The 22,698-nt window shown below is 45.0% G+C and overlaps 1 protein-coding gene across 1 annotated transcript in view; it reads right to left on the bottom strand.

Moving 5' to 3' along the window:
• Etv5 (ETS variant transcription factor 5) overlaps nt 1–163 on the bottom strand; it is a 72,315-nt gene extending 72,152 nt beyond the window's left edge. The window contains exon 1 of the mRNA XM_070029772.1: nt 24–163. The gene's annotated coding sequence lies outside the window, so the exon portion shown is untranslated. The remainder of the gene's footprint in view (nt 1–23) is intronic.
• Nucleotides 164–22,698: the final 22,535 nt, after the last annotated feature.

Below are 22,698 nucleotides of genomic sequence, written 5' to 3' on the forward strand. Positions count from 1 at the left end.
CGGAGCCCTCTAATCTTAGTTACCTTTGAGAGAGGCCTTAATTTCTCTTCACCAGGTTTCCAGTGGAAAGAATCAGCAGTTATCTTCCTGGAAAATCGAAGCTCGCCCAGATTATAGTTCCCATTTTACACTGGCAAGGCCTGAGGCCCAGCCAGATCCCCTGCTTCCCTGTTCAACTGCAGCCTGCAATCAAACCCACTCCTCGGCAGTGCGTTCTGGAGAGACGAAGGGGTCGCTGCTCAATGAGCAGCGGAGCCAGGGCCAGAGAACTTAGGAAATGTAACATCCCTCTCAAAGCAGTGTGCTTAGACCTTCCTTCCCGGCTGCTTGTTTTCCCTTTAAGTGCTGAATGCAAGATGGTGTATTTGCGAATTAGCTCGCGCGCAGCTGGGAACGAGGAGACGCCAGCCCCGTTTGCCAAACGAGAGGACACTAACGACCATTGCTGAAATTCTTAACAGGGTGTTCCGGGAAACAAGCAAGCAATCCCCCCTTCCCCCCCCCCCTCGCCTCCCTCCCCCCTGCGCCCCTTTCTTCTCTACTCCTTCCCGTGAAGGTCTTAGAGTGGCTTTCTCCTCTACCCTAGGATGCTGGACTTGAGAGAGTTCGGCCCTCACCCCATGTGTCCTGCCACTCATCTCCCTGGGTGTCAGAGTTGTGGAGAAAAAAAAATGCCAAACATTAGGAGAGCCCCTAGCTAGCAAAGGGTAGCTAACCCTGGGGACTGCTTCATGCCTCCAGGTGGAGAATACAGGCAGGGTGTATTTTTAGGGAGAAAAAAAAAAAAGGAAAGGAAAGAAATTAAATCAATCTGGACACCAGTGTCTCACACTTGTAATCCTAGCTACTCAGGAGGCTGAGGTCTGGGGGAAATCAAGGTTCAAGCCCAGGTGGAGTAAGAATGTTTGCTAGATTCAATCTCTAAAATAATCAGGAAAAAAAAAAAAGCAGGACTGGAGGCATAGCTAAAGTGGTAGGGTACTAGCTAAGGAAGCAAAAGGCTCTGAGCTTGAACCCCAATAATGTTCTCCAGTTGTAGATCAGACATTGGATGTTTAGCCCTTTGTTTCGGGAGTTACTAGGGATTGAACTCAGGGCCAAGTACATAGGAGGCACCCTGTACCCTTGAGGCATGCCTGATCATTTTTATTTATATTTTGTCTTTGAAGTGGGGTTTTTCTAGCCCTGTACAGGTTAGCCTGGCTTCCAGCTTGTGATCTTCCAGCCTCCAACTCTGGAGTAGCTGGGATTGCAGGTGATGCTTTGAACTTTGAACCAGCACTTCTTTGATATTTAATTTCCTAGTTAAGCACTATGCTTTCTACTCAAACTTTTCTGTATTTCTTTCCTTATTCCCCAGGCAGCACCAAGCAGTGTTTGGTGGCCGGAGATCTTATTCTAGTCCACTTGTGCCTTCAGGTTTTTGCTGAAATCTCACCTAGATGCAGGGCCCAGGTTAGCTTCCAAATCCTTCTTTCCTAGCTTTGTCTACTCCATCATCAGCTGTCCTCCTTCCCATATGTCACCCATAGCTTCTCCAACAGACCTTACTCTAAGTATCTCAGGTTTCAGTCCTCTTGATATATGTTATAGCCCATGGGCCAGTAGTCCTCGCCATGTGAGCCAGAGCAAATCAACCACACTTTAGAACTTTGGCTAGGGGAAAACACACACACACAAGCACACACACACAAGCAAGCGCACACACACAGAGCCCATGTGTGGGATACCTAGCACATCACGAGAAAACAACATCTGAAACCATAGTAGTAGAGGACACAACTAGTTTAAGTCAGGTGTTGGTGACTCATGCCTGTAATCCTAGCACCTCAGGAGGCTGAGATTTGAGGATCGAAGTTCAAAACCAGGTTGGACAGAAAGATCCAAGAAACTCTTATCTCTTATCTCCAGAAGTAGAGGTACAGCTCAAGTGGCTGAGTGTTAGCCCTGAGAAGGGAAAAAAACTAAGGGACAGTGCTCAGATTGTGAGTTCAAGCCTCAGTTCAGACACAAAACATACGAAAGAAAGAAAGAGAGAGAGAGAGAGAAAAAAAAAAGATTCCAAGACACAGAGAAACAGACTTTAAATCACGAGTGTTAGGACATTGTTCCAACAAAACAATGCTGTAGTTGATAATGGGTCTCCCATTTCAGGAGGCATTTATGCAGTTTTTTGTTTTGTTTTGTTTGTAGGTGGTGGAGCTTGAAATTCTGGGCCAGGGCCCTGTCTCTCAGCTCTTCAGCTTAAGGCAAGCGCTCTACCACTTGAGCTACAATGCCACTTCCAGTTTTCTGGTGGTTTATTGGAGATAAGACTTTCCTGCCCAGGCTGGCTTTGAACCTTGATTCTCAGATCTCAGCCTTCGGCATAGCTAGGGTTACAGGCATGAACCACCAATACCTGGACTCTGAAGATGGTTCCAACTTCCAATGTCTGTGATTCTGGAGAGTTGGAGCTATGTGTTGGGCCAGGACGACCATAGTCACTTTGTCCCTTGAAAAACACTTCTTTATCTTTTGAATCCTAACTTAAAGTTCCTCCCTTGGTGTAACCACCTTGGCTCTAGTGCAGGAAGAGAGAAATGGTGCATAGTTGCCAAAGGGACCCAGGATTGGTTTCTTCTTATTAAATATTTACTAATGTCTTCTCTCCACAGCTCTTCCTTCCTATCTCATGACTACCTCTCATTCCCATTCCTGTCCCAAACTCCTCTTATCTGTGCCTCCATTAAGAGTTGAGGGTCAGTGTTTAGACGTTCTTTGTGTAGTGTGTAGAGTCTTTCCTCCTGAGAGCAGTATTTACATAGGAGGTTTTGTAGAGCACGTGTTCTCATTATCATTCCTTCTGCAGGAGAGAAACAGAATCGGAAAAGAAAACAAAAAGTGGGAGCTGCCTCTCTGGAACATTCATCTAGTGTCAATGTAGCCTTTTGTCCTCAGGCAGGAGCAAAATTCAATCGCAATAAGAGAAGTAGACCCTTGTTCTTTACAAAGAAGGAGAGTATAAAAGAAAAAGTGTCCTGTCCCAAGTACAGGATCTTGTTGTCCTTTAAGGGATTGCTCTTACAGTGTCCCCTAAAATGCTTTCAAAGCAAGCAAAGGTTTACCGCAGACAACATGCCTGGAGCCCAGCCTTAGCCAAGTGGTAGCAAATGGGGCTGGGTCCTGATCTTGGCCCCTTGTACTGAACTCAGCCCTTCTTAGAAATCCTAAGGTGTGTTTGGCCTTGTATAGAGACTAGAGTTTGGGTACATAGCCCTCGTTTCTTTTCCATTTTTTTTTGGAGGGTGGGGATTGAACCCAGCTTTGAGCACAGTAAGCATAGCTCTACTAGAACCATGCCCCAGCCATTAAAAAAAGAATCAGTGAACTTTGTCCAAGTCCAGCTTCCAACTCACGGATCCCCTTTCCTCTGTCTCCCACATAGCTGGGATTACAGGTATGAGCTGTGGAGCCTGGCTCTTATTCTAATATAATGTGGAAGAAAGGACTTAGGACATGATCACAAAGGTACAGGTGTTTTTCGTATCTTCAGAGGAGAAAGAATTCAACCTTCCGTACTAGAACTCAGAAATAAATGCCCTAAAAAACAGAGGAGTGAAGAAAAGTCTTACACAAGACTTTCACCAATTAATGTTTCTTTAAACAAATAGGGGCCATGTTGCCTCTTGGGAATAGCCATAGCTAACAGTTCCAGGGAACTTAATAGGAGCTAGACTGGGCCAAATGTTTCATGTGTATTAACACACTAAACCCCAGCAACAGCTCTCTGAGGTCTGGGTGGGGTGAGAGGGTGGGGGCCGCTATTATGATCACCTCCCTTTTGCCCAGATGAAGAGGTATAGACTAGAAAGGGCCACTAAATTGCTTCAGGTCACAGAGCTAGCACAAAGAAAAGAGAAAGGTACAGACCAGGCTTCTCCCCAAGCCTGCAGAGGAGTCTCAGGCTGTGCAGACTTCTCTTCTGGAAGCTGTGTGTGCGCTTCAGGACACAGCAACACCCAAGGAGCCAGGCTTTTGCTGTCTTAGCTCATTTAACTCTCCTAACAACCTGGAGGTGTCAGACCAGGAGACAAAGGGAGACACAGAGGTTTAGAAATTTGCTGCAGGTGATACAGCTAGAAAGAACTGGAGCCAGATCTGAATGCAGATCCTAAAACAGAGCCCTTGCTCTGCAGCACTGTGACATTTCCTGTTGTGGCAATCTCTCACTCTATCATCTTATCTTGTCTCATCTTGCCTTTGGGGCTCACTCTGGTTGTTTACCTGCTACTCCCAACACCAGTGTTTCCTGGGAACTTGCTCTACCAACTCCAGGCAGACTTCTGAATTTCTTCGTTGTTGTTGTTGTTTCTTATTTGTTTTATACCTGTACTCTGGACCTGGGCACTGTCCTTTAGCTTTTTTGCTCAAGGTTGGTGTTCTACCACTTGAGTTACATCTCCATTTCATGCTTTTTGCTAGTTAATTGGAAATATGGGTCTCTTGGATTTTTCTGCCCCAGCTGGCTTTGAACCTTGATTCTCACATCTTCCTAAGTAAGCAGGTTTGGCAGCAGGATCTTTACTGTATCTCAGTGATCCTGAAGTCTCTCTCAAGCCCCCAGGATCCCAGTCTGGTCACAGATACAGTTGTTTGCTCCTGGAGCCAGTCATATCCCAGCATCCTCTGAGGCCCACAGAGAACTGTCTGCCCCAAATGAGGGACCCTTGGGTACTGGGTGGAATGGGGGGTTTGGAGGAGATATCTGACCTTTAGAGTTTCCTTATTTCCCAATCTTAGACTGTCAAGCAGAACTTCTCAGTGCTCGATGAGCTCAACTTCTTCAGCCCCTCCTGTCTACCTTCAGTTTTGGGACTTGTATGCCAAATAAGCATGAATAAGCTTAGAGAAGGCCTTGGGAGGGACTGAGAGCTGAAGGGCCCTCACCAATAAGGAAGTAGAGGAATTGGAATATGTAGACTTGGCAAAATCTATTTTGACCCATCAGAGTCCCCTTTTTTGTTTTGCTTCCTTTTTATGCTGTTGATGGTGAGTTTCAGATGACCTCGCAAGGGTTAACCCGTACTGCAACCTCTTCTGACTTTACTCTAGATAAAGAAGTATGCTAACTCACCACTTCTATGCCTTGAGCTATGAAAGGCCTTGTTTTGGGTGTCTCCCCACAACCCCACTAGAAGCTCAGCTAAGTGGGTTGGTGGAGCTGGGATGTGGCTTTTCTCCTGGGCCTGCTTCAGGATGGCAGCTGGAGAGAGGGTGGAAAGGAAGGCGGTTCTTTCAGCTCTTGGCTTGGTCTATAAGTACCCACCTCCGCTGAGGTTCTACTGGGCCTGCCTATGGAGGGGCTGAATTTATTTTGAATTGGTCAAAGGAAAGATCAACCATAGTCTAGTGGTTCTTGAGCCCCTAGATAAAATGCCTCATGAATGGATTTGATCACTTTATTTCAAATGAGACATTCAGCCTGCCTAGTTCTATCTAAGGCTGCTTGAAATTGAGCCACCAGTTCCTATTTAAAGACAAGTAGACATGCCTTCCCTCCCTCCATTCTCATTGTTGTTTTTGCTAATACTCTGCCTGCCTTTTTCCCCTTCTCAATATTTGCATGGGCAGTGCATGCTTGTGATATGAACACTTGGGTGACTGTGGAAAGAGCTAAATGTAGGACCAGCCTTGACTACCTAGTCTATGACCCTATCTCCAAAAAAAAAAAAAAAAAAAAAAAGACAAAAGAAGAAGGAGGAAAAGATGCCAAAAATGAAAGAGGAAATGGAAGAAAAGAGGAAGAAGCAATTGCCAGATGATGCCTAAAAATGCAAACAGGAAGTTAGACACTGGTAGCTCATGTCTACAATCCTAGCTATTCAGGAGGCTGAGATCTGAGGATCACAGTTCGAAGCCATCCAGGGTGGAAAGACCTCGAGAGTTTTATCTCCAATTAACTAGCACAAAAGCCGTAAGTGGAGATGTGGCACAAATGGTAGAACACCAGACTTGACCAAGTAAGTTAAGCATAGTGCAAGGCAGTTTAAGACCCAGAACTGGCATGCACACACACATACATGCAGGCATGTGCACACGTGCAAGTACACACACACACACACACACACACACACACACACACAGAGCAAACAAGATCCAAGGCTGGGATAGACCTAACCTCTTGATACATGGAGATGCTCAGATGCTGCAAGGCGTGGTACAGGTACTCACAAAACCATTAGGATCCTGGGCTGGGAAGGTGGCTCAGTGGTAGAGCGCTTGCCTTGCATGCCTGAGGCCCTGGGTTCAATTCCTCAGCACCACATAAGCAAAAAGAAAAAAAGCCGGAAGTGGCACTATGGCTCAGGTGGTAGAGTGCTAGCCTTGAGCTGAAGAGCTGAGGGATAGTACCCAGGCCCAGAGTTCAGGCCCCATGACCGGACCCAAAACAAACAAACAAACAAAAACAAAAAACCATTAGGATCCAAAGTTTAGCTCTATCTCTACACTCAGCCATTGCTGGATCAAGGAGGCTGAAAGGTTAGTATTGCACTTTGAGGAGGGATTTCAGCCCCATGTAAGGGAATGCTCAGACATTTCAATGTTGGCTTGTCTTGTGTGTTTGCTTTTTATTGTTGTCTAGCACAGAGGAAAGTATACAACAGGGAAGTGTAGACCTTAATGAGTTTTCACAGAATAAGCACATCTGGGTATTCAGTACAAGATTAAGAAACAGAATTGGAGCCACGTACTTGGTGGCTCATGCCTGTAACCCTAGCCACTCAGAGCTCTGAGGATCTCAGTTGGAAGTCAGCCCAGGCAGGAAGTACATGAGATACTTATCTCCAAAAAAACTACGGAAAGACTGGAAGTAGATCTGTGGCTCAAGTGGTAAAATCCTAACCTTGAATAAAACAAAGCTCTGGGACATGCTCAGGCCCTCCCTGACTCTAAGCCTCAGGACTGGCACAAAAAAGAAAAGAAAAGAAAAGAAATAAAAGAAACACAACCAGGTCCTGGTAGTGGCTCATGTCTGTAATCCTTACAAGTCAGTAGGCTGAGATCTGAGTATAGAGATTCAAAGACAGGCTGGGCAGTCAAAAACATAAGATTCAACTCCAAGTGACCAGCAAAAAATTAGAAGTGAGCCAGGCACCAGTGGCTCACGCCTGTAATCCTAGTTACTCAGGAGGCTGAGATCTGAGGATCACGGTTCAAATCCAGCCCAGGAAGGAAAGACCATGAGATTTTATTTTATTTTATTTTTTTGTCAGTCATGGGGCTTAAACTCTGGGCCTGGGCGCTGTCCCTGCGCTCTTCAGCTCAAGGCTAGCGCTCTACCACTTGAGCCATAGCACCACTTCCAGTTTTCCAATGGTTTATTGGAGATTAGAGTCCCATGGATTTTCCTGCCTGGGCTGGCTTTGTTTGAACTTTGATCCTCAGATCTCAGCCTTCTGAGTAGCTAGGATTACAGGCGTGAGCCACTGGCCCTAGGCCAACCGCGAGACTCTAATCTCCAATAAACCACCAAGAAACCAGAAGTGGTGCTGTGGCTCAAGTAGTAGAGTGGTAGCCTTGAGCTGAAGAGCACTGAGACAGTGCCCAGGCCAGTAGCTCAAACTACTGTGGCCACACCAAATTCAGATGTGACCTCAGCAGATGCAGATGTGACCTCTTCCAGTTGTGCCAGTTGCCTAGGTAATGCAGGCACTGGGCGGAGACTTTGCTGCGAGGAGAGTGGAGTCTGCTCACCATCCAGGTACGGACCTTACAGTGCCTAGCAACATAAATTGGATTTTATTTATGCTGTCTTTCTGTCCCCTGGTCCTGTCTACTCCCACCATAACACTATACCATAAACACTATAGAATCTTGGAATCTAAGCCTCTGCTAAGAGCCTTGGTAAGAGCCTCTGGCCATGGCAGGTGAATGACCCTTTCCTTCCTCCACCAGAGGAGCCTGGGCCATCTCTTTCATCGGCCCTTCTTTTTTCTTTTGTGTGTTATGGGGCTTGAACTCTGGGCCTGCACGCTGTCCCTCAGGTCTTTTGCTCAAGGAGAGCACTCTACCTACCACAGCTCCACTTCCTCATAGGCCCTTCTTAAGGTAAGATGCATGGGAGTTTATAGAGCAGTAAACTTGATTTCTACCCTCATAAACATTTGTTGAGTTGCCGGTGTCCTCAGTTTGGGGCTTGTCCCAGAAGAAATCTTTCTCATGGGAGGCAGGAGAAGGGCACAGGAACAAGTAGTTATTGTTCAGTGTCTACAGGTATTGTAATAGACATAAGCAAATAGGTTCTGGGAGTACAAATGAAGGAGCAGTAAGTACTTCCTGTGACAGTCAAGGAAGGTTCCAGAGAGAATTGACATTTGGGCCAGCCCTTGAGTGATTTATTACTGGAGTTTTCTGAGCAAAGTGGGAAGAGTTTTCCTTAAAAAGATAACAGTGGACACTTGCATGTGCACATGCATGCGCATGCGCATACACACACACACACACACACACACACACACGTTTGATAATAGACATCTGGTCCAGGGCCCATACATTGCTCATGTGTGGATCCAGTAAGATCTCAAGCAAGGAGAAGTGACAGAGAGAGGATTAGAATGGGAATTTTGAGAACCGGATATCAGGGACCTAATTACAGTCATTAGAGAGATGACCATGTTTTGAAATCATGGGATACATGTCATATGTGCTTCAAAACTATCAACCAAAACACACAGAGGCTGAGTTACACATGTCATCTCTGATGCTCCTCATGAAAGTATATTTTAATTGGACTCCCATGGCTCACGCCCATAATCCTAGCTACTTAGAAGGCTGAGATCTGAGGAACATTCAAAATTAGCCCCAGCAGAAAAGTCTATGGGACTCTTTTTTTTTTTTTTTGTCTGTAATGGGGCCTGAACTCTGGACCTAGACACTCTTCAGCTTAGGGCTGGCAGACTACGACTTGAGCCGTAGCACCACTTCTGGCTTTTTCTGCTTATGTGGTGCTGAGGAATCAAACTCAGGGCTTCATGCATGCAAGGCAAGCACTCTACCCTTGAGCCACCTTCCCAGCCCTAATCTATGGGACTCTTATCTCCAATTAACCACCAAAAAGCCAGAAGTGGAGTTGTGGCTCAAGGGGTAGAGTTCCAGATGTGAGCAAAAAAAAAAAAAAAAAAAAAAAAGCCAAGTGAGAGTATAAAGCCCTGAATTCAAGCCCTGATACTGGCACATGTGCACACTCATGCATGCATGCATGTGCATGCACATACACAGAGTTATGTTATTAACGCATCTGTGTGACCCATGGCACACATTCCTTCAACAGGAAGACTCTCAGATGATCATCTGAATCATCTAGCCCCAAACATATTACTTGTTACTTTGCAAGTGGTCACCAAAAAGTTGATTACTACTGGGCATGATAAAGGGAGCAGTGAGTAGCCCTTTGTAGGTTTCACATGCCTTGCCCACAGAATGGGACAGGAAGGAGGCTGGAAACCTGGCATCTTAAGAGCTCAAGAGAAAGCCGGGCACTAGTGGCTCACTCCTATAATCCTAGCTACTCAGGAGGCTGAGATTTGAGGATCAAGGTTCAAAGCCAGCCTGGGTAGGAAAGTCTGTGAGACTCTTATCTCCAATAAACCACTCAGAAAACCAGAAATGGCACTGTGGCTCAAGTGGTAGAGGGCTAACCTTGAGCTGAAGAGCTGAAGGACAGCGCCCAGGCCCAGAGTTCAAGCCCCATGACCGGCAAAAAAAAAAAAAAAAGGGCTCAAGAGATATATCCAGAGAAGTAGCAAGACGCTGGCCCTGAGACACTGTGTGTGTGTGTGTGTGTGTGTGTGTGTGTGTGTGTGTGTGTGTGTGGAAAAGGGCTCAAGAGATATATCCAGAGAAGTAGCAAGACGCTGGCCCTGAGACAGTGTGTGTGTGTGTGTGTGTGTGTGTGTGTGTGTGTGTGTGTGTGTGTGTGTGTGTGTGTGTGTGTGTGTGTGTGTGTGTGTGTGTGTGTGTGTGTGTGTGTGTGTGTGTTCCAGAGTCCAAAAGGAGAGTGTCTTCCTTTCTCCACCCTGGCTTCTTCCTCTGGGACGTCCCCTGGGATAAAATCCAGCACCTAGATAGCTCCTTCAGGCAGCCAGGAGAGAGATCAACATTCTGCTTATCCATCGAGGAATTTCCTTCAAGTAGCATCCGGGCTGGGAAAATTTCATCTCCCCTCTGACTTAAGCCACCTTTGACATTTTTCTACACTCCTGTTGTTTCTTGTTTCTTCATCTAATTGCTTGGTCTATTTATCTAGGTTTCATGTGAACCTTCTCACTTAGGAATGTTGGTCTGGAACCTGGAGGAGGCTGACCTCTCTCCAGGCCTGCTCTAACAGGGTCTGTCTGTATCCCAACAGACTATAAATGCTAAATATGGTCTTCCTCTTCCTGCCCCATATGTTAAACCACCTCCAATGACAAGGTGTGATTTTTCTTTTTAATCATATAATCCATGTTTTAGTCATTCCAGACCCTCCCCCACATTCCAACTAGAATGTGAGTAGCATTCATTTACATCTCTATGTATACCCTGTAAATGGTAATCAGGTCAGGTGATCTATATGGTAATGTAATAGCTCCACAGAGTCACATCTGGTTGTTGCTCTTTCTGTGTTCAAAGACCTCCAGTAGGCTGAACTACTTCCATATTTCTCAGATTGATTGACCTCCCTCTCTCCAAGCTACTAAATTTGCAACTGGGGTGTGGTGAAAACAGGATAAACTTGAAGCTAGAGCCCCACTTCATGTTTCAGTTCTATCATTGACTTTTTCAAGGACAACACTCCATGTGAGCCACAGCTGTACTTCTTCTATCATTAACTTATTAGGGGAGTAGTGGTATAGGACATTTTAATTTCTCCACATATCAATTGCCTATCTAAAAAACAAAAACAAAAAACAAATAAATGGGGTGCTGGTGGCTCATGCCTATAATCTTAGCTACTTAGGAAGCCTGAGATCTGAGGATTGCAGTTTGAAGCCAGTCCACTTAACCAGCCAAAAACTGGAAGTAGAGATGTGGCTCAAGTAGTTGAGTGCCAGCTTTGAGCAAAAAAAGCTTAAGGGAGTTGGGCATTGGTGCCGGTAATCCTAGCTCCTCAGGAGGCTAAGATTTGAGGATTGTAATTCAAAGCTAGCCCAGGCGGAAAAGTCCATAAGACTCTTATTTCCAATTAACCACTTAAAAACTGGAAGTGGAGCTATGGCTCAAAGTGGTAGAGGGCTAGCCTTGAGCAAAAAAAGCTTAGGGACAGTGCCTAGGCTCTGAGTTCAAGCCCCATGATTGACAAAAAAAAAAAAAAAAAAAAAAAAAAAAAAAAAAAAAAAAAACTTCAAGGGACAGTGCTCAGGTCCTTAATTGAAGCCCCAATACTGGCACAAGAATTAGTAAAGAAAGGTATAAATAAAGTCATAAATATGCACAAGTGCTTGACATGTTGGGGGAGGAGGGGATTTTAGGTATTTGATGCAAATATTTCTAAATTTCCTAAGAAAATTTCATTTTCTTAGTAGAAGCCGATAATTAAAAAAAAAAAAGATTATCACAAAGACGTGTATTTAGGTTACATGAACCTAGGACAACTGAATTAACACAACACAGCACTGACACAGGGATGGGCTGTCCCTGACACTTTCCATGAATATCCCCCAGGGATTTGTTCATTCCCTTTACCATCTGTGGGTTCCCACGGGAGATAGGAAGGAAAAAAAACAACAACAAAACATTGAGAAAATTGTATCTTTGAGCACAGTTGGACAAGGTTCCATTATTTTAGCTCAGTGAAGGAACAGTTCTTTCCAACTGGAGGAATTTGTGAGAGCTGCTTCTCATAAATGTATGGGGGGGAGGGTGGGGGAGGAGCTTGGGAAAGAGCAAAGGGAGGAGCCTGGGCAGGACCCGGCTAGACGTTGGGGGTGGGGGAAGATAGATGGGCTGCAGTGGGTCTAGTGGTGGTTAGGCAGGGAAAGGCTAGTCTGGAGGGAGTTGGGTAGGTTGGTGATCTGAAGAATATGGATCGAATTCTGCCAGCAGGTGGATGCTTTACTAAGTTCTAGGTTAGCTGAGTGACAAGAGCCAAGGGGAAATCTGGGAAAGACAAACTTGATGAGTGCGGAGAGTGGATTGGTGTACAATAAAGCACAGCACAGCGTACTGGGCACCAGTAACTCACCTCTGTAATGATAGCTACTCAGGAGGCTGAGATCTGAGGATCACAACTTGAAGGCAGCCTGGGCAAAGAAGACTTTTTTTTTTTTTTTGCAAAGAAGACTTTTATCTCCAGTTAACCTGAAAAAAACTGAAGTAGAGCTGTGGCTCAACTGGTAGAGCAACAGCTTTGAGGGAAAGAGCTGTGCCCAGGCCTCAAATTCAAGTCCCAGTACTGGTACACATGCACGCACGCGCACACACACACACACACACACACACACACACACACACACACAGCAGAGCAGAGCATAGAGTGAGAGACATAGAGGGGCCAGAAAAAGTGTTCTCCTATGTCTCCTTTGACCTGGCCCCAAAACACCCAAAGGGAACAGGACAGAGTGCCCAAGATGGGAAAGGGCCATCTGCAGGCTCCCAGCACTGGTGAATGAACAGGCCAGCATATCCTCTTGCTGAGACTTTCTGCCCCAACTAGCTGGCTCAGACTGAGGAAGAGAACAGAGCTGAAGACTCCTATGAGTAATTCACCTTGCTCCACACAAGAGGTGGGAGGGGGTGGGAGGCTCCTCTTTTCTTTCTCTACCTCTGACTCCTGGCCCCACCCCCAACCAGGGACTTCTCCCAACAATCCCTCATCTGGACAGATCGGAGTGGTAAGGATTTGTTCAAGCCATTTTGAGCCAGAGCCCAAGTCCAAGTCTAATCCCTGACAAGTAGCAGAATCCTGCAGAATGTTACATTTGTTATTTTAAAATACTTTTGGTACAGTACTTGTAAGGGAGTGGGATCGGAAGTAAAAATTGTTCTTTCAACTGGCAGGCATGCCTAGTTATGATACTTGAAAAAATTTCCAGTTTATGGCCTCATCCCAGGCAGAGGTATCAGACATTTAATAATCTCACTTTTTAACCATTTCTCCAATATTACTTAGATCACTGAAAAAAGCACCCCCAAAACAAACAAAAACAGGTCTTCTTAATTCCTCTATACAGGGAGTTTGGGCTTTGAAAAGTAAAAAACAAAACATCAACAAAAAACAAAACAACAAAAAACAAAACAGCAAAAAAAACCCAAAAAATCCAGAACATTTCAAACTACAAAATCATTCTATACCTGTGTACAATTAGAAAAATAAACAAAAAGATTAAAAACAAACCAGCAAGCATCTATCATCCTCAGAATGAATGCCGTTAACATTTAAACATTTCCTCCCTGTTTTTTTTTTCTGTGCTGTTTTACATAATGGAGATTTAAAAAAAACACATAACTTTGCATTCTGCCTTACATTATATCACAGGCAGGCCTCCAAGGATTTAAACATTCTTTATAAGCTCCATTTTTCAAATTTGCCTAATATGCCTTCTCTTGACTGTAGTATATTTTCTTAATTGTTTGTCTAGTGTTGAGTATCAGGCTGTTACCAGTGGACTATGGTGGTGCACATCTTCTGCAAGTCTGTGCATGCATGGGTTGATATAGTCCTGGCTGCAGAAGGTCAGGCCAGACCCCAGTTACCTATTTAAGATGAGGGTAAATTTGTCCTGCTTTTGTCACTGGCTAGTCAGGGCTGCTTCAGAGATTGTCACTCTGGCTAGAAAAGGGATAACACTTGACTAAGAATGTTGTAAACTCATTAGAGAGGTATTGTAATTCTACTTTGTAATGGAGGAACTTAAGAGACAATCTACTTTTAAAGGAAACAGAACCTTTCAAAAAACCTTTTGAATTGAGGAGGCTAGGGCAGTGTGGTTTACAAGTTAAATTACAGGAGATTTAAAAAAAAAAAAAACGCGGGATGCCGGGAGGTGGAGGACAAGCAGTTACTTTGAATAACAAAACTAGTGGGAATGTTATTCTAAAGTTCTATACGGGCAGGCTTCCTTAGGTGGAGCAGTTCCCAGAATAACAGAAGGAACTCGGAACTCAACAAAATAGAATTCTGAACCTAGCTGAGGCATCTTGAGCAAGTTGCTTGGCCTCTCTGAGCCTCAGATGCCCTACTTACAAAATAAGGCAAGTGGGAGCTGGCTATGAGGCTGTACACCAGTAATCCCAGACTGAGACAAAAGAAACATGATTTTAAAGCCAGCTGGGATTTTTCATCTCTGCACAAAAACCTAAAACAAAAACTTAAAGTAAGATCCCCATCCCAACAAACATTTGAGGCATGACGGTTCACATCTAGGAACCCTAGTTATGAGTAAGGCATAATTAGGTAGATCCTGATCTGAGAGTGGCTTCGGGCAAAAAGATGAGACTGTATCTCAAAAATAACTCAAGCAAAAAGAAAAGGTGGAGGGCTGGAAATGTGGCTTAGTGGTAGTGCTTGCCTCGCATGCATGAAGCCCTGGGTTCAATTCCTCTGTACCATATACACAGAAAAAGCCAAAAGTGGCGCTGTAGTTCAAGTGGTAGAGTGCTAGCCTTGAGCAAAAGAAGCTCAGGGACAGTGCCCAGGTCCTGAGTTCAAGCCCCAGAACTAGCAAAAGAAAAGAAAAAAAGAAAGAAAAGAAAAGCTGGAGTGTGGGGTCAGTGGTTGAAAGGATCCACAAAAGGATCCATTACATCCATGCCAGGGACCACGTGGAGGTAGGCACAGGAGAAAGATTATTACAAGGTTAATCAGAGGAGCCATATTTCCCTCAGAGAGAGAGCAAATGGTGGCCTCCACTATCTAGGTAGCAGCAGGGTCTGGGGGTTAGGAAGTAAGGTAGATGAGAGTTCAGATGGGTCTGGGTGCAGAGAGGGAGGGGCCAGCATGAGGGGTGGAGCTGAGGACCAAAGGTGGGCATAATGCTTACAGTGGTAAAATATCTGACAGGCAAGGTAAGGACCCAAGTTCAAACTCCAGTAGAGCCCCAACCAAATACAATTAAAAAAGAAAAAAAGCCAGACAATACCACTAACATTTCTCATCCCAATTGCACCTATGGCTGTGCCAAGAGGGATCGTCGAGTCTGGTTCTTAACCCAGAATTAGAGAGAGGTGCCCTCACCTCAGCACATCCCAACCTAGAGGCCCAGGTCTGTAAAATCCACAGCCTGGATCTCACCCTATCTCTTCAGACATTTAAGCCAAACTTTAGTTTATACTCACTGGCTTTCCAGGATGAGTTGATCAACACTATGAATCCCTCCCTCCTCCCCCTCCCCCAGCCTGTAAGAAGTGCCAGGCCTGGGTTGAGGGAACCCAGAGACAATGTTTCCTCCTTCACAAGCCGAAAACCTGCAATCAACCCCAGGCTGCATTCCAAAACAAGTGTATCCAATGACAGCTTATTATGGAAGGTTCTGAACTTCGAAGAATTCCTTAGTAGGAAACAAACAAAGCAAAAAAAAAAAAATCTCTTCCTAATTTTCTGAGACAAGGAGTGATTTTTTTTTTCTTTCTTCCTTACGGGGTGCAACCACGGTCAAGGTTAAGATGCAGACACGCGGTGTGTGGTAAGGATGGACAAAAGGGGAAAGAGACCAGGCTCCATCCACAGCTCCTCCCTCATTAGTTAAACATAGACACGAAGACCCCACCTCTGGTGTGAGGGTGTATCTGTGTGTTCTCAAATTGCAGCTCTGCTACTTCTCAGCCCCCATAGCCTAAGAGGAAAGAGAAGCAGGTGATGTGTGGAGTTCTGACTTGAATCATTTACAAAGGTTCAAGGGAAAACTTGTCATCTAGCCTTCTCTCTGGACAAAAAAAAAAGCTCTATTCGTCCGGCCCCCACTGCAGACATTGTATTTTTGAAGTTCTTTGAAGTGCCCTGGAGATTTAAGCCTCAGGCTGAAGGCAGCTCTGTGTATCTTTGCAGCAGATTAGAGCATATACGTATTTTATTTGCTCACAGAACAAATATTTCCCTTGGAGCGAGACTAAGGTGGTAGAGCAGGACCAGGCCGGACCTGCCCCTGAATAGAGAGCCCCCGGTCCCCCAAGACCACACAGGATGGTTCTCCCCAGTCCCTTCATTTGGTCCCCTGTAGACACATGGATTAATGAATTGAGTGATTGCTTCATTTGGTATATTTATTGAAAGCTGGGCAGCAGTGGCTCATGGCCATCACCTAGGAAGCTGAGTTAGGATCTCACTTTGAAGCCAGCCTAGGCAAAAAAAGAAAATGAGAATCTTAACTGCAATTAACCAGCCAAAAGCTGGAAGTGGTATAGTTGCTCAAGTGGTGTAGTGATAGCTTCGAGCAGAAAAGGCCAGAGAGAACCTAGTCCTGCACTATGCAGGACCAAAATGAAAAGACAAAGTTTTGCGCAGAGGGGGCAGGCTCACAAATGAAATAAGAGATGTTTGGTATTACTGAGTCAAACCAAAGGGACAGAGATGAGTCTCCAGAACTCAAGAAAAAAAGTGTTCTGTATGGGTAATTATTGTTTTTGTTAGCTGGGAGTATGCACAGAGGGAGCAAGTGTAGGGTGTGTGGTGTGAGAATGGGGTGTGCATTTATCTGTGTGTGAAATGGGGGGGAGACTATGTGTGGTATAGGAATGTGTGTGGTGTGGTAGTCTTGTGTGTGTGTGTGTGTGAATGCATCCATGTGTCCACATATATGTATGTTGGTTGTGCTAGAAATAAGGTAGAGAGATATTATTCGGTGTGTGTGTATATGCCAATACTGGGACTTGAACTCAGGTCCTAGGTGTTGTCCTTTACCTTTCCTTTTTTTTTTTTTTTTTTTTTTTTTGCTTAAGGCTGGTACTCTCCCTCTTGAGTCACACCTCCATTTCTGGCTTTTTAGTGGAGATAGAATCTCACAGATTTTCCTGCCCAGACTGGCTTTGTTTGTTTGTTTGTTTTTGTCAGTTGTGGGGCTTGAACTCTGGGCTGTCCCTGCTCTCTTCAGCTCAAGCCAAGAGCTCTGCCACGTGAGCCACAGCACCACTTTCAGTTTTCTAGTGGTTTATTGGAGATAAGAGTCTCACAGCCTTTCCTGCCAGGGCTGGCTTTGAACTGTGATCTTCAGATCTCAGCCTCCTGAGTAGCTAGGATTACATGCATGAACCACCAGTGCCCAGCCTTAGTAAAGCTTTTTAAAAGAAGGAACAAAGAAGGCTGAAGGTGTAATTCCAGTGGTAGAAGGCCTGTCTAGCAAGCACAAAGCCCTGAGCTCAAACCTTAGTACTGGCAACAAAAGAAAAATACAAAACAAACAATAAATAAAACAATGCATATGGTGGGAAGTAGCTTCCTTCCTCAAGCTCCAGTTTGTTTTGTATTACTTTTCCCTTTCTAGAGAAAGCCAAAGCTACTTCATGATTTAATGTTGGCCAGATAGGTATTATGTATTTCCATTTTATTAAGCAGGAGAAGGAAAGCAATTTTTCTAGAAAGTTTTACAGGATACTGTACTTAGTCATATTGGCCCCTGTCATCTTTCATAGCTTCTGGGAAGGAAAACATTATCATCTGCATTTTACAAATGCAGAAATGAAGGCTCAGGGAGGGGAAGTTAGCAAACCCTGGAATAACCTTGGCAGTGAGTTCCCCATTATTGGTCATTCATTGAAATTTGAACTGAGCCTGTTTTCACAACGCTGCCTCAAGTTTAGGAGGCAGCACAGAGCATCTAACTTCCTTGTCAACTTTTCTTCCAAGACCTGTGTCTGTGTTAAGCACTGAGCTGGGGCTTGAGAACGCATCAGATAGTTCCATAGCTGCTGCTCTTCCAGGACTTCCAGTCACAAATTACAATTACAGAGTAGCTTTACAAGTATTGTGATCACTTTTAGGTGATGGCTGCTGTCCTGTGCTGTACCCGGTAAGAATGGCCTTGGGCTGCAAGTGGGGAAGACCTTAGGTGACAGGGCAGCAGAGCCCCTGTCTAGCTGCCTCAAAGACAGCTTACTCTCTGGGTCCAATATCTTCAAAGGTTGCTGTTATTCCTCCCCCTTCCCCTCATCTGCCCCCCCCCCCAAAAAAAAGAAAAAACAAGGGCTGACAATCGAATACAATAAATATTGCTTATTGCCATGTCCCCAAGGCACCTTGGCTTTTCCTTATTTTAGAAGAAAAGAAGTAAGATTATATGTTCATATAACTATATGTGAAGTTTAACTTTCAATGTTTTCATTAGGTGTAAAGAGTCAAGAGATCATTAGATTAAGGGCAAGGCCATTTGAGTCCTGGACCTGGGGAAGGACTTGGGAATGGGCAGGATCCACTCAGATGCCTCTCTCCTTAGAAAAGGAGATTCAGAGAGGCCAAAGGCCCTGCCTAGGGTAGCAATCCTGCCAAAGTGTGCAAACCCAGAGCCCCATCCTCAGATTCCCCGCCCCCTTCCACATGCATTTCTCCATTGCACCCCAAACAGACCATTGCCAACTCTTTTCTGAGCAGCTCCCCTCCCTGTTCCTCCTTCCCAACTGCTCTTCCTGATGGGTTTTTCATGTTCTTCTGCTGCCCGCTCTCTCTGATGGGAGTGTTTTCTTTAAGACAATAGTTAAGGAATCAAAGATATTGACAGGTTAAAGCATGGGCAGGAATGCACAAGGTAAAATGGAGCAGAAAGAAAAATTTGGACAGATACTAATAAAGCCAGGGAGATCTTTCTTAGATGGAGAGCAGTTCCACTGAAAAATCCACATGATGTTTGGAGGAATATTTGGAATTGCAGACTCATCTTTAGTCAACTCCACTAGGTTGTTGTGAGGAGCAAAAGAGAATATGGTCCTGAAAACAAAAACAAACAACAACAACAACAAAAGGCCCAAACCTTTGTCATTGGAGTATAGTTTGCTCCCAGAGTTTCAGGGGGTGGAGGCTTGGTTCTCAGTCTGGTGATATATTGTGGTTGTACAACTTTAAGAGGTGGACTCTAGTGGGAGGTGGCCAGGTCATTAGGGGTGCTGAACTTGGAAGAGATTAAGGTGGTTCTCCTAGGACCCTGGTTAGTTTCCACAAGAATGTGTTGTTATAAAAGCAAATCTGGTCGCCCATGCCTGTAATCCTAGCTACTCAGGTGGCTGAAATCTGAGGATCACAGTTCAAAGCCAGCTAGCCAGACTCTTATCTCCAATCAACCACCCAAAACCCAGAAGTGGCACTGTGGCTCAAGCAGTAGAGTGCTAGCCTTGAGCTGAAGAGCTCAATGACAGCTCCCAAGCCCAGAGTTCAAGCCCCATGATGGACAAAAAAATAAGCAAATCTGACCTTTGAATCTCTCTGACGTCTTGTCTTACCCCATGATCTCTTCATACATGCTCACACTAGTGTAATGCTGTCTGTCATGAAACTCTAAGTCTACCAGGAGCAATACCATCCTCTTGATCTTCCAAAACTATGAGATAAATAAAAGTACCCAGCCTCAGGAATTTTTTTGTCGTTCGTGGGACTTGAACTCTGGACTTGGGCACTGTCCCTGTGCCCTTCAGCTTAAGTAGAGCACTCTATAGCTTGAGCCACCACACCACTTCCAGTTTTCTAGTGGTTTATTGGAGATAAGAGTCTCACAGCCTTTCCTGCCAGGGCTGGCTTTGAACTGTGATCCTCAGATCTCAGTCTCCTGAGTAGCTAGGATTACAGGCGTGAGCCTCTGGCACCTGGATGTTATTAACATTTAAAAGATACTAAGGGATTTTTGTTAACTGTTGAGAGTTAACAAAAAAAAAAAATCAAAAAAAAAAAAAAAAAAGCTAGAGCAAGGGACACAGCTCTGTACTTGTCCATTATTTCTGAGGCACTGCCCATGCTGTGTTCGGTTCTAGAAATCTCATTTTAAGAAGGACTACCGCAAACTCTTGCTGTTTCAGAACAGGTTGCAAGAATAGCTTAGGGTTTGAGAGTCAAGAAGGGATTATTTAAGGATCTGGAGGATGTTTAGTCTGGAGGAAAAAAATAAAGATTTAGCTAGAATGAGGTCTGAAAGCTGTCCTGCCAAAGAGGAAGATAATTGCTTTTGTGCTGCCAGTGACTAAGCCAGGGCCCAACGGTGGGAAGTACTGGGAGGGAGGTTTGGGTTCTGTCTTAGGCTCTCCAGTGGACTTCCTGGGTAGGTGGTGAGCTGCCCATCAGAGGCAGTCTTCAGGTGGAGGTGACCACCTATAGAACAAGGAGCTTTTCAGGGATTCCTGCTGTCTGTGAGAGGCTGGATCAAGTTTTCTCTGCACTCCACTCCCTACGATTCAGAGACCACTATAATCTCTTCTGATCTCTCTGATCTTTCTGATTTGTTTCCCTCATGATTACTGGTCCCTTTGTTGAGTTTTCCTGCTTCCTCTATGAATGGCTTTAGGGTTTTAGATGCAGGAATATTTCCGTAATAATTGATAGTCTGCTTTAATGGAAAGTAGGAGGGAGGAACATTTAAAAACAAAGGCAGTTTTGTTATTTGGAAGGGCACACAGTAACCTGTTAAGTAGGGGATAGGGAGGGGCAGGACCATGGCCATAAGTGTGAGAGAATCTTGTAAACACTACAGCAAATGAACAGGCATCATTTGTTCTTATAGTTTAAAATGCAAACATAACTGCTAAAGGTCTTTTGTTCTTCAATGAATCAACATTTTCCTTGTTTGTACAATTCTTTCGTTAGCTATTGAAATTCAAGAAAATTCTTGCTATAAGAATTCTCTATCATCAAGCCGGGCGCTGGTGGCTCACGCCAGTAATCCTAGCTACTCAGGAGTCTGAGATCTGAGGATCGCGGTTCAAAGCCAGCCCGGGCAGGAGAGACTGTGAGACTCCTATCTCCAATAAACCACCAGAAAGCCGGAAGTGGCACTGTAGCTCAAGTGGTAGAGAGACTGTGAGACTCCTATCTCCAATAAACCACCAGAAAGCCAGAAGTGGCGCTGTAGCTCAAGTGGTAGAGTGCTTGCCTTGAGCTGAAGAGCTGAGGGACAGCGCCCAGGCCCAGAGTTCAAGCCCCACGACCGACAAAAAAAAAAAAAAAAAAAAGAATTCTCTATCATGAACTACTTTCTAGCATCTAATTTAAGTCCTTTACTGATTTGGTTATATCACATTCTGTATTGTCTTGATTTATTGTCTCCAAAAAAACCCATTTTTTCTCCCTTCTTATTTCCTTTTCTTCTTTCTTCCTTCCTTCTTTTTTTCCCTCTGTCCCTTCTTCCCTCCCTCCTTCCCTCCCTCCCTCCCTCCTTCCCTCCCTTCCTTCCTTCCTTCCTTCCTTCCTTCCTTATTCTGCTTGAGTCACAGCCCCATTTCTGGCATTTTGCTGGTTAATAGGAGATAAGAATCTCATGGACTTTCCTGCCCAGTCCAAATTGAAACTTCTGATCCTCAGGTCTCAGCCATCTGAGAATGAAGGATTACCAGTGAGCCACTTGTGCCCTGCTTCAGAACAACTACTTTCTGGAGACTTGTTTGTCAGAGTTGTCAGTGTTGCAGCTGGTAGGGTGAGGCTGGCTGAATCTCTGAAGCTGGAGTGGGAAGCTGAACTATTTCTAGTTTTCTTTTCTGTCCCAGAGTAGCAATTATGTATCTGGCTCAAGTGCCCCACCTCAATCATCCCAACCATCATTTCAGAAACCTCCACCTAGGCTCTGGAGCACAAAATAGAACTGGCCAGATCCAGGTGGGAGGAGGAAGGAATGGGTAGGTTTCCTGGAGGTCAGTTTCCTTGAGGTCAGAGTTTTTTGCCCAGTCTAGGAATGACAGCAGGGATATGGAGACAACTAAGGAGGATTCAAGATGTGAGATCCCAGCTTTGGGGGCCTGGTTGGTCAATTGTAGCAGTAAGAACCTGAATGACTGAATGGCTTTGTAGAAGATTGACCAATCAGGCCAAGGGGATAGGAGGAAGGAGGAGGGGGATGAAGGTGAAGTCAAAGGTAGCAGAAGCCTCCCAGGCAGCTTACAGAGCATCCTTAGCCATTCTTGGGGGCTATAGGCTAGCCCCCCAAGGCTGGTGGGTTGAGCCCATATCTTCTTGTCTAGTTCTACCCAAGTATGACCTTGAACCCTTGGCTCGGGACAGACAGTCTGGTCCTCAAGACTAGTGGGTAGATTTGTTCCTGGGTCTAAATTGTGGGCTCAGACAATTCAGAAAGAACTCCACAGCCTTGCTTTTTTTTTCTTTCCGTTTTGTTCTGTATCTGCCTCTTACCAGGTCTCTTCTGCCTCAGGGTGCTCATCTGCAGGTTCTGAGTTCTGAGTTGTAAAGCCTTGTCTTGTGGTCTTCCCTCTAAGTGGAGGATGGTGCTGAGTCTCCAACTTCCTGGGTACAGGGCTCATCTGTAGCTCCAGTTTACAAAGTATCAGGTTTTAGAGCCCCACTCTCAAGGACAATGATCCAGGAATCTGGAGCCTAGATATTTCTTCCTTTTTTTTTGGTCGGTCACAGGGCCTGAACTCTGGACCTGGGTGCTGTCCCTCAGCTCTTCACCTCAAGGCTAGCACTCTACCACTTGAGCCAGAGTGCCAATTGGGTTTTCTGAGTGGTTTATTGGAGATAAGAGTCTCACACACTTTCCTGCTCGGGTTGGATTTGAACCGTGATCCTTAGATCTCAGCCTCCTGAGTAGCTAGGGTTAC

This window comes from Dipodomys merriami, unplaced genomic scaffold (assembly GCF_024711535.1).
Source record: "Dipodomys merriami isolate MVZ:Mamm:240054 unplaced genomic scaffold, mDipMer1.0.p SCAF_2, whole genome shotgun sequence".
NCBI classification, from domain to species: domain Eukaryota; kingdom Metazoa; phylum Chordata; class Mammalia; order Rodentia; family Heteromyidae; genus Dipodomys; species Dipodomys merriami.